This window comes from Lineus longissimus, chromosome 14 (genome assembly GCF_910592395.1).
Source record: "Lineus longissimus chromosome 14, tnLinLong1.2, whole genome shotgun sequence".
Taxonomy (NCBI): Eukaryota; Metazoa; Nemertea; class Pilidiophora; order Heteronemertea; family Lineidae; genus Lineus; species Lineus longissimus.
In genome coordinates, this window is record NC_088321.1 from 8,760,758 (window position 1) to 8,769,258 (window position 8,501).

The 8,501-nt window shown below is 39.4% G+C and overlaps 1 long non-coding RNA gene across 1 annotated transcript; it reads right to left on the reverse strand.

The window, feature by feature from the left end:
* Positions 1 to 2,241: 2,241 nt before the first annotated feature.
* LOC135498786 (uncharacterized) lies at positions 2,242 to 7,118 on the reverse strand. Its single transcript, XR_010449135.1, has 3 exons — positions 6,803 to 7,118; positions 6,581 to 6,661; positions 2,242 to 6,042 (listed from the first exon to the last, which is right to left on the reverse strand). It is a non-coding gene; the product is annotated as an uncharacterized LOC135498786 (long non-coding RNA).
* Between the last annotated feature and the right edge of the window lie 1,383 nt (positions 7,119 to 8,501).

The window sequence follows — 8,501 nt, forward strand, 5'->3', positions numbered from 1 at the left end:
CACTTGTATAAACACAGACCACAGCTGTCTCAGCTAGAATAGAAACGCAAGTTTAATCAGACGGCACCAGACGCCGCTTTTTAGGGAGGTGCTGGCATGAAGGTGTTAATTGCTACCCCAATAAACAACCCAGTTCCTCACCCCAACCGCTTAAGGATTACATAAAAGGCCTGTAGACATGACATGTCAGCCGGCTTTTTCAAACGAGGGAGATCAAACATGAAAACAAGACAAAACATAACATAAAATTTGCATCAATTGATATTAAACCTTGACCAGAGCCTTTATCATCGCAATGTCTTGGGCTAGCTAGTAGAAATCCGAGAATGTCTGATTTAACGAGCAGAAAATGCTAGAATCACGGTGCTGCCCTGATCACGCCCACTTCTGACTTTTCTGTGTATTGTGAATTTTGTGTGTTCCAACACTAACCCTAACCCTGATAACCTCACCAGTTGCTCAAAAACTGCATTGATAATTCAGTAAAGGTAGGAAATATAATAATATAACATGAAACATGGCTTTATATTGAATTAAAAGTTTGTTCATATGATATAAAGTCACTTAAGCTAAGGACACTTTAACTTTGTCACATCCTTCCTCCTTGTCTGTTTTAACACTTTTTCTGAATTCATTTGTGATTTATCCCAAGGTCTATTGTTTTTCTGTTACAAAGGAGATATATAGTGTTCCTTTATGCATGGAAAACTGGTTTGAATGCAAAAGCCACACTTGAGTTATTTTTAACAAAAACAAATGATGTGGAAGACAAAATTGTGACTGTCCTTCAGAAAATGGCATTTTCACCTCGTTTGGCACCACCAACAACCGAGAAAAATGTAAAAGACCGTTGGTCTTGAATTAGATCTGTGCAGAATTGGGAATATAACAGGAAATTGTCCCAGTGGATGAGGTGTAGGCAATTCTTAGGCGTATTGCATTAGGTCTTATTTTGGCCCTTTTTGACCGATCTAACCCTTATATTTTCTGTAATTCACACTGAACATTTTCAGTGCGTTTCATCATTTTTAATCCCCTCATACCAAAAACAGATAAAAAAACTATAATTCGTAATTTTAGGGTTTTTCGGTTGACTTTAACTGAAAATCCTTAAAGACCCCAACCCTTAGTACCTGATTTATCAGTCGAATATGGCAAATATACTTTTTTGGTGGAAATGATCTGGAACAATCATTTATTCATATAAAACTGGTATATATGTCCATCGCATGGTAAATTTTTTTTTATTGAATTTTTTTGAAAATAGCCCCAAAAAGTACCCCGCCCAATATTGAAAGGGTCCATTTGAACCCACCAAACGTAGTCGATTTGCAATGAATGCTAAATAATGTTGAGATCTATGCCCTACCAACAAAATATGATGAAATGGAAACATTCGTGATGATTTTAGCTGTAACTTCAGCCATTATCTAAAGAGCCCCTTCCGCTGCCTCTTTTCTGTTATATTCCTGATGGAGACAAGTCTTCAGTGTGCTGTCCCAAACAAACAATTAGATAGTCTCATAGAGATGATATTTATAGAGACAAGTATTCAGTGTGCCCTCCCAATAAGTCAACAAAATGTCGCATGGAGGTGTCACTTATGGACACATGACTGTCTTGTCTCAATCAGACAACAAGAGTGTCATAAAGAGATTCCCTTTTGGAGGCAAGTCTTCGATGTGCTGTCCCAATCAGCAAGGTGTCCTCATATAGATGTCACTTATGGAAACATAGTCTTGTCTCAATCCGAATACAAGATGGTATCAACAAGATGTCCCTTTTGGAGGCAAATTTTCGGTGTGCTCTAGAAGGGATGCCACTAGAGACAGGTCTTCAATGTGCTGTCACAATCAGCCAACAAGGTGTCCTCGTATATATGTCACTTATGGAGACATGTCTTGTCTCAACTAGACAACTAGATGGTCTCAAAGACATGTCCCTTTTTGAGGCAAGTCTTTAGTGTGCTGTCAAAGGGATTCCACTTATAGAGACAGGTCTTCAATCTGCTGTCACAATCAGCCAACAAGGTGTCCTCATACATACGTCACTTATGGAGACATGTCTTGTCCAATGAGAAAACAAGATGGTTTCGTAGAGATATTGCTTATGGAGCCATGTCTTGGTGTGCAGTCTTTAACAGACAAGAAGGTGGTCTCACAGAGATGTCACTGTGATACAAAGAAGAGTCACAGAAATGAACTTTAGCCTAGTGAAAAAGATAAAAGACAAGGCGATAGATTTCAGGTCATTTCATTATTATTATCTGCTCTGCTCATTGCCCACACCAAACCCTTATCCAAGACATTAAAAGCATTAGAAGTAACAGATATACACACTCTACTACAAATGAAGTTTCTACACAAATTTTTAAATAATTGCGATCCGGGTTACTTCATTCATGCATCAAAACAAATGACCAAATACATCCTCAGAATACTAGAAACGGGCAGAAATCAATAATCCCACGATCCCGACTTAACATTAGGAAAAAATACCATTTTTGTCACTATCTTCAATTCCCTTTCTGCCTTTGAGTATCAGGATGAAATTCACACTCACAGTCTTTATGACTTCAATATGTATAAAAATCATTCACTGGGATTATACAGTTCTCGCTGTGTAATTCCACACTTTTACATAATGTGTTCACACTTGAACTTTCAATATTCACCACACATTTAATTTTGCCAAACATGATTATCATTTGTACATCTGTGGCTGCGGCACTTGAGATACATTATCACGGTGGCAATTGCAGGACAAGGGCTTTTAAAATTATGTCAGTCATTTCAAACAACTTGATCTGTCTACTACTGTCATATATAATAAGGTCAAATAAGCTCAAAAGGCCCAAAAACGGTTGTTGTCAGACAAAAATATTACCGGTACAAGTACTTGCTGGAAATTCTTGCCGCCATTCAGTTCACTGTCATGCTGATTTCAACTTAACTCAATGAATGTTATCTAGGGACTTGAAGAAATGTGTAATTACCCCACAACTTGGGCACTGTCACGTTTCTCAGGAAAGTCAAGTTTTTCAGATAAATGCCAGAAAAAGCCATTATCTCTCGTCAAAGGTCTCTAGTTGAGATGAGGCATGAGCGAAGAATGTAAATGTACTTATGGACGCCATTTTTCAAAACTTTCCCAGATTACTCAAACAAATTATTACAGAAGATGATTAACGAGTGTCGCGTAAATAAATACGCACATGGCTTGATTACGCGACACACCTCAATCTTTTATTTTAACTTTATATTCAAAACTTAAACATTGTGTTTCTTGCGAATGACCAATGGTGCGCAGTCAACCTCTTGAATCCCGGTGACCGACCAGTCAGTCATTTTGAAATAATGTTTTTTCCCAACGACCGACAGCTCGGTCTCAGTGATATTTTTATTCCCTTGAGCTGGGACGCTATTTTATTGCTGGTTTTAGCGTGTTTGATGTACAGTAGGGTCAGTTAGAGCAAGCCTGGGTAGATGGTGCCTCGTTACCGGACTTTGGCGGTTGTATGCGGGCGCTATACATCGTAAAAGTCTGACCCAATTTAGCAACCACATGACTACCCTGGGATCCCGTGATTTTCAAGTTTTGGGAGTCAAGAGGTTAAACGCAGTAAACCAATCTAGAATAATCTGGATCGGTCAAGATCACTGGTTCCGTGTAAATGGCCCTCACGTGTCTGCATAGGTTATGGTATTCCAACCACTTCAAGCACCTGGGTTGGTACCAAAATTATTAAAGGACCTTAGGCATAATTAAGGGCAATATTACCCAGCTGTCCGCTGCCCAGTCATCTCATGTTCTACATAAGTAGTTTTCATCAACAAATTGCACAAAAAAAGGAATGAAATGGCCAGGGCCATTGTGCTCACCTCATGCGGAGGAAAGATGGATGAAGAGCATGGTATTATGTAATGTAGTGTTAGGTTTGATGTAGGTCCAACCAATTACAATTTCCCCAAAATGGCCAATTTACAGTACATTTGACCTCTGTGACCTTGAAAAGTAGGTCAAATAAAAAAAAACCCGGGTGACACATTGAATTGTTGTTAGAATTAGATGTACCTATGATATAAAATTGGCGCCAATCGGGCAAGTAATTAAGGAATAATAGCATTTTTAAGAATTTTGGATTTGGCCCCCTCCCTGGAGGCCAAACGACAAATCAGATCGAACCAAACTTCGGTACCTGAGATCACCTGACCAATGGGTACATATGTACTTAATTTGTGATCAATAGTCATTGCGGTTGAGAAACGTGCCATAGTTACAGCCTGACGACCAATTTACGCCATTTGACCTCTGTGACCTTGAAAAGTAGGTCAAAATAAAAACCTGTGTGACATATACTGTATGGTGGTAAGATGTACCCATGATATCAAATTGGTGGCAATCGGGCAAGAAGGAATAATCACATTTTTAAGGTTTTTGGATTTTGTCCCCCTGGTGGTCAAGTGGTGAATCATATTGGACCGAACTTCGGTCCCTGAGATCACCTGACTAAGGGGTACATGTGTACCAAATTTGGGATCAATAGTCATTGCAGTTTAGAAACGTGCCATAGTTACATCCTTACGCCATTAGACCTCTGTGACCTTGAAAAGTAGGTCAAATCAAAAACCCGTATGATATGTGATGTATCCTTGCTAGGAGTACCTACATAAAAGTTTTATTGAAAACGGATCATTAATAGGAGACATATCACACTTTTTATGTTTATGCCCCCTGGTGGCCAAGTCATGAACTAGACCGGACCGAAATTCAGTGTCAGAGTACCTCTGACCTAGGAGGTCATGTGTACAAAGTTTCAAGTTCATAGTACACGTGGTTAAGAAACGTGCCACACAGACGAAGAACGACGACGACGGACACAGGCCTATCGTATAGACTCCCCTAACAGTGAGCCAAAAATTCCAAATACTGAATTATCGCACTTTTCTGATGTTGACCCCATTTAGCTCTCCAAGCAGTGACCCTTTTCACATGGAACAATGCACTAGTAAGGCGTTTCCTGCAGTTAGGACCTACCCTGTGACGTCTTGGTACTGATATTTTGGCGGGAAAGGTATTTCGTGCCAGGACTTGTGCTACTAGAAATAATGAATAACACGTTTTTCTACTATCTAAGAGCTGAAACAAAATGGCTAAAGCATCAAACATGATTGGAGATTGGAAAAATAGTTTATAGGTGAACCAGAGGAAAAACAAAAATACTGCAATAACAAGAGCAATGCAGAGCGTAGCATATGCCCCGGTGAGCACATTGAGTTGGTGTATTAGGAAAGTGAAGTGTTTTTCAGACAACCCCGGGCAGCTGGTGTCATAGCTGACTGGGTTTAGTTGACATCGTGAAAGAGAGATATTGGTCTGTAATGCCCGCTGTACACGTTATCTTTTTCTACCCACATAAAAAGTTACATGGTTATTACTCAAAGCGTTCTCGTTAAAATGAGCGGAAACGAAAAGTTTACAGACGCCTGACGCCTACCGGCTGACGGACATCGGTAAAACATAATGCCTCTGCAATGCTTTACGCATTGGCGGGGGCATAACAAGCTGCCTACTACTTTAGAGTCACACTCCACCAAAAAACATCGATGAAACCCAGTAAAAACAGTAGTAGTAGAAGATTCAGCAGAAAGCATCTAAAATTGTTCGGGTAGACACCAGCGACATAAATTAAAACTGACCACATTCGGCATTTAAATCAACCGTTCTAGGAACAAACGTCTTGGCGCCAAAACCCGATGTTGGCGAAAAATGACATAATATCATGTAAAATCCAAGGAAGACATCAAGAAATCGCCTACGAGTGGGCACCTGCAAAAATGTCAGTTGCAGCAGGAACTAGTCTAATCCAGAACGTGTGTAATCCATTTGTGATTGTGTAATTCACTATGAAATAAATCCTTAATTAATCCTAAATCCTTAATCCAATGTTTCCGTTTCTTCCATGCACCGACACTGCCTCAAGAACATTTTCGCATCAATTTTGTTAAGTCCCTCGCATTGTTTTACTAAACAAATCATAGCCTGGAAAATCAAATTATAAAATTTCATCCATGATGTGATGATAATGCTTTACTTTGATAAAAAATTGAGTGTATAATAAGAATGCAGTGGACAATCAAGTGACATATTTTCGTGTTTCCCAACAAAATCAGCCCAAATAACGATAATAACAAGGAGTTTTATATGGCGCTTTAAAAGAGCTTTCATTACCCAGCCTATCCAGAAGGTAAGAGTTACAAAGTGGCACATGCCGGGTATCGAACCCAGGACCTCCCGATCACAATGTTCATGCTCAAACATTGTGCCACTGCGTTCCTCTGAGCACAAATTATTCCATATGCCTGAAAATGTACCCATCTCTGTACGAAGGTATTTTATTGTTTTATGACTATCCACAGGACAATGCATGAAGTGATTCAAAATCATCTCTAGGCACTGTATTTGGTTGCAGCCGGTCAGTTTAACCCAATTCGCTTCAAGTTTCTCGCCTATCATGTGCTGTACTTTCATGGAGAGATACCATCAATAAGGCCAACCATTTGTCAAATTTCAGACCCACCTCTTGCTCACAGACATTCATCATGGTTTTCATCTCTGTCTGCGCCAACTCATCCTACAAGAAGTTTATGATGGCCTCCATCTGAAATAACATAACATTTGTCAAATGAAAGGTATCTAATTGCTGTTTGCTGTTCAAATTGTCCATGACGAAGTCGGAAGATGAACTGATGGAGAAGACATGAATGGTTAAAAGGCAATTTAAAAATTGCATGTTTCTTACCTCCCAGTCCAAGATTGTTGTAAAGCTCTTCTGGCTTCTTACGAAAGGTTTCTTTACACATGTTTATCACACACGCTGCAACAAATAACAATTTGAATCCTTTGAAAACATTTCGACAATCATATTCATCATAAAGACATAAGAAACGTTTCTGCGGCTGTCTAAGTGCAGACAATGACAGTCAAACCTTTTTTGCCTTTACATACATGTAGCACGAGAAGTAAAAAGCTTTATGGACTGAATGATGCAGGAGCTGAGCTTGTGTATGAAGTTGAACTTCATACATCATACATGTATGAATTTTAAGAAAAGAAGTTTGACCCAGCACAAAGACCAACTCACAGTCAGACTTTATTTAAATCCTTAACATTCTTTTTAGTGTTTCCCAGTATTTCAGCAATTTTCACCCCAAACGACCTCCAAATGCCCCCCCCCCCCCCCCCATGTACAATACAGCTAATTAATTTCACTAGTATTATTTCTTCAAACGGATGAAAACAAGTATATTGCATATCCCTAAACTGCCCGAAAACCAGACTTAGTTTCATGATGGCGATGGTGTTGCTTGAGATTAGGTACGTACTGGCAGGCAGCTAGGCTAGGAAACTAGACAAAAATCAGTGGCCGGATATCGGCCGGTTAGGATCTAAAGGGTCAAATATCACATGCCAAAAAATTACAAGCAGTTTTTTAAAAAAAAGACCGATGCCATGACTTTCAATTCCAAGCGATAACAGATCAATTAAATCAAAAATTTGTATTGAAAAAGTTTGACCATCCAGTCCACTCGTTTACACTCCATTATCCATAGCCCAAAAACGATGCGGACAAATAATTTATAATGAATGGACAACAGTAGTAACAGAATTTTATTGTAAAATAAAAGGCTGTATTAAAATTTTAGTAAATACTTACGGATTTTACATTCTTCAAAACACTGTGTGTGCACGAGTGGCATTAAAAACCCCAGGGGTGGCACGGAGGGCCTGCAATGCCACATTTAAACAAGAGGCCCAAGGACCTGGCGCTCAGCTGGATCACCCAATAACATAGGACTGAGGGTGTAAAGTAGTAAATATCAGCTTTACACTACTGTATGACTGTTTGAAGGTCGAGAGAACACGTTATACCACTAAGATTTCCAATGCAGAGCTGCCAGCTGGATGAAATATGATTGAACTAATCAGCCATGGTATGTAAATATTACAGGAGGCAACGGAAGATATCCCTAGTTCAGTATGTTGTATCGGTAGCTTTACAGAAAAGAAGTGTCAGAGAGGATGAGACTTCTCCATGGACAACTGTGGTATGTCCAGGCTGGGTTGTACAGCACAAGGATACAAAATGCTGTCTGGAATTGAGAGGTATCCTGATTTAACAGAGGTCAAAATAAATAGAAATGACCAGATTGGGACTAACACCACTGTCTTTTTTTTGATAAGGTAGAGATTACAGGAGTCAACAAAATTAATTTTATTGAGAGAAATTGACCTGTCCTGCAGGTGATTGGAATTTACAATACAAAGGGTCGTTTTCATATTTGAAAATCCCTTCATAATCAAGGGCTACCTCCGACTAAAACAGCACCCATAAACAATAGACGGCCAATTTGACCCCAGCTCCTAACTGCGGGAAAACCCAAGTCCAGCAACCAAAAGTACCAAAAATACATTTTTGTTTACATTTGAACTGCACACAT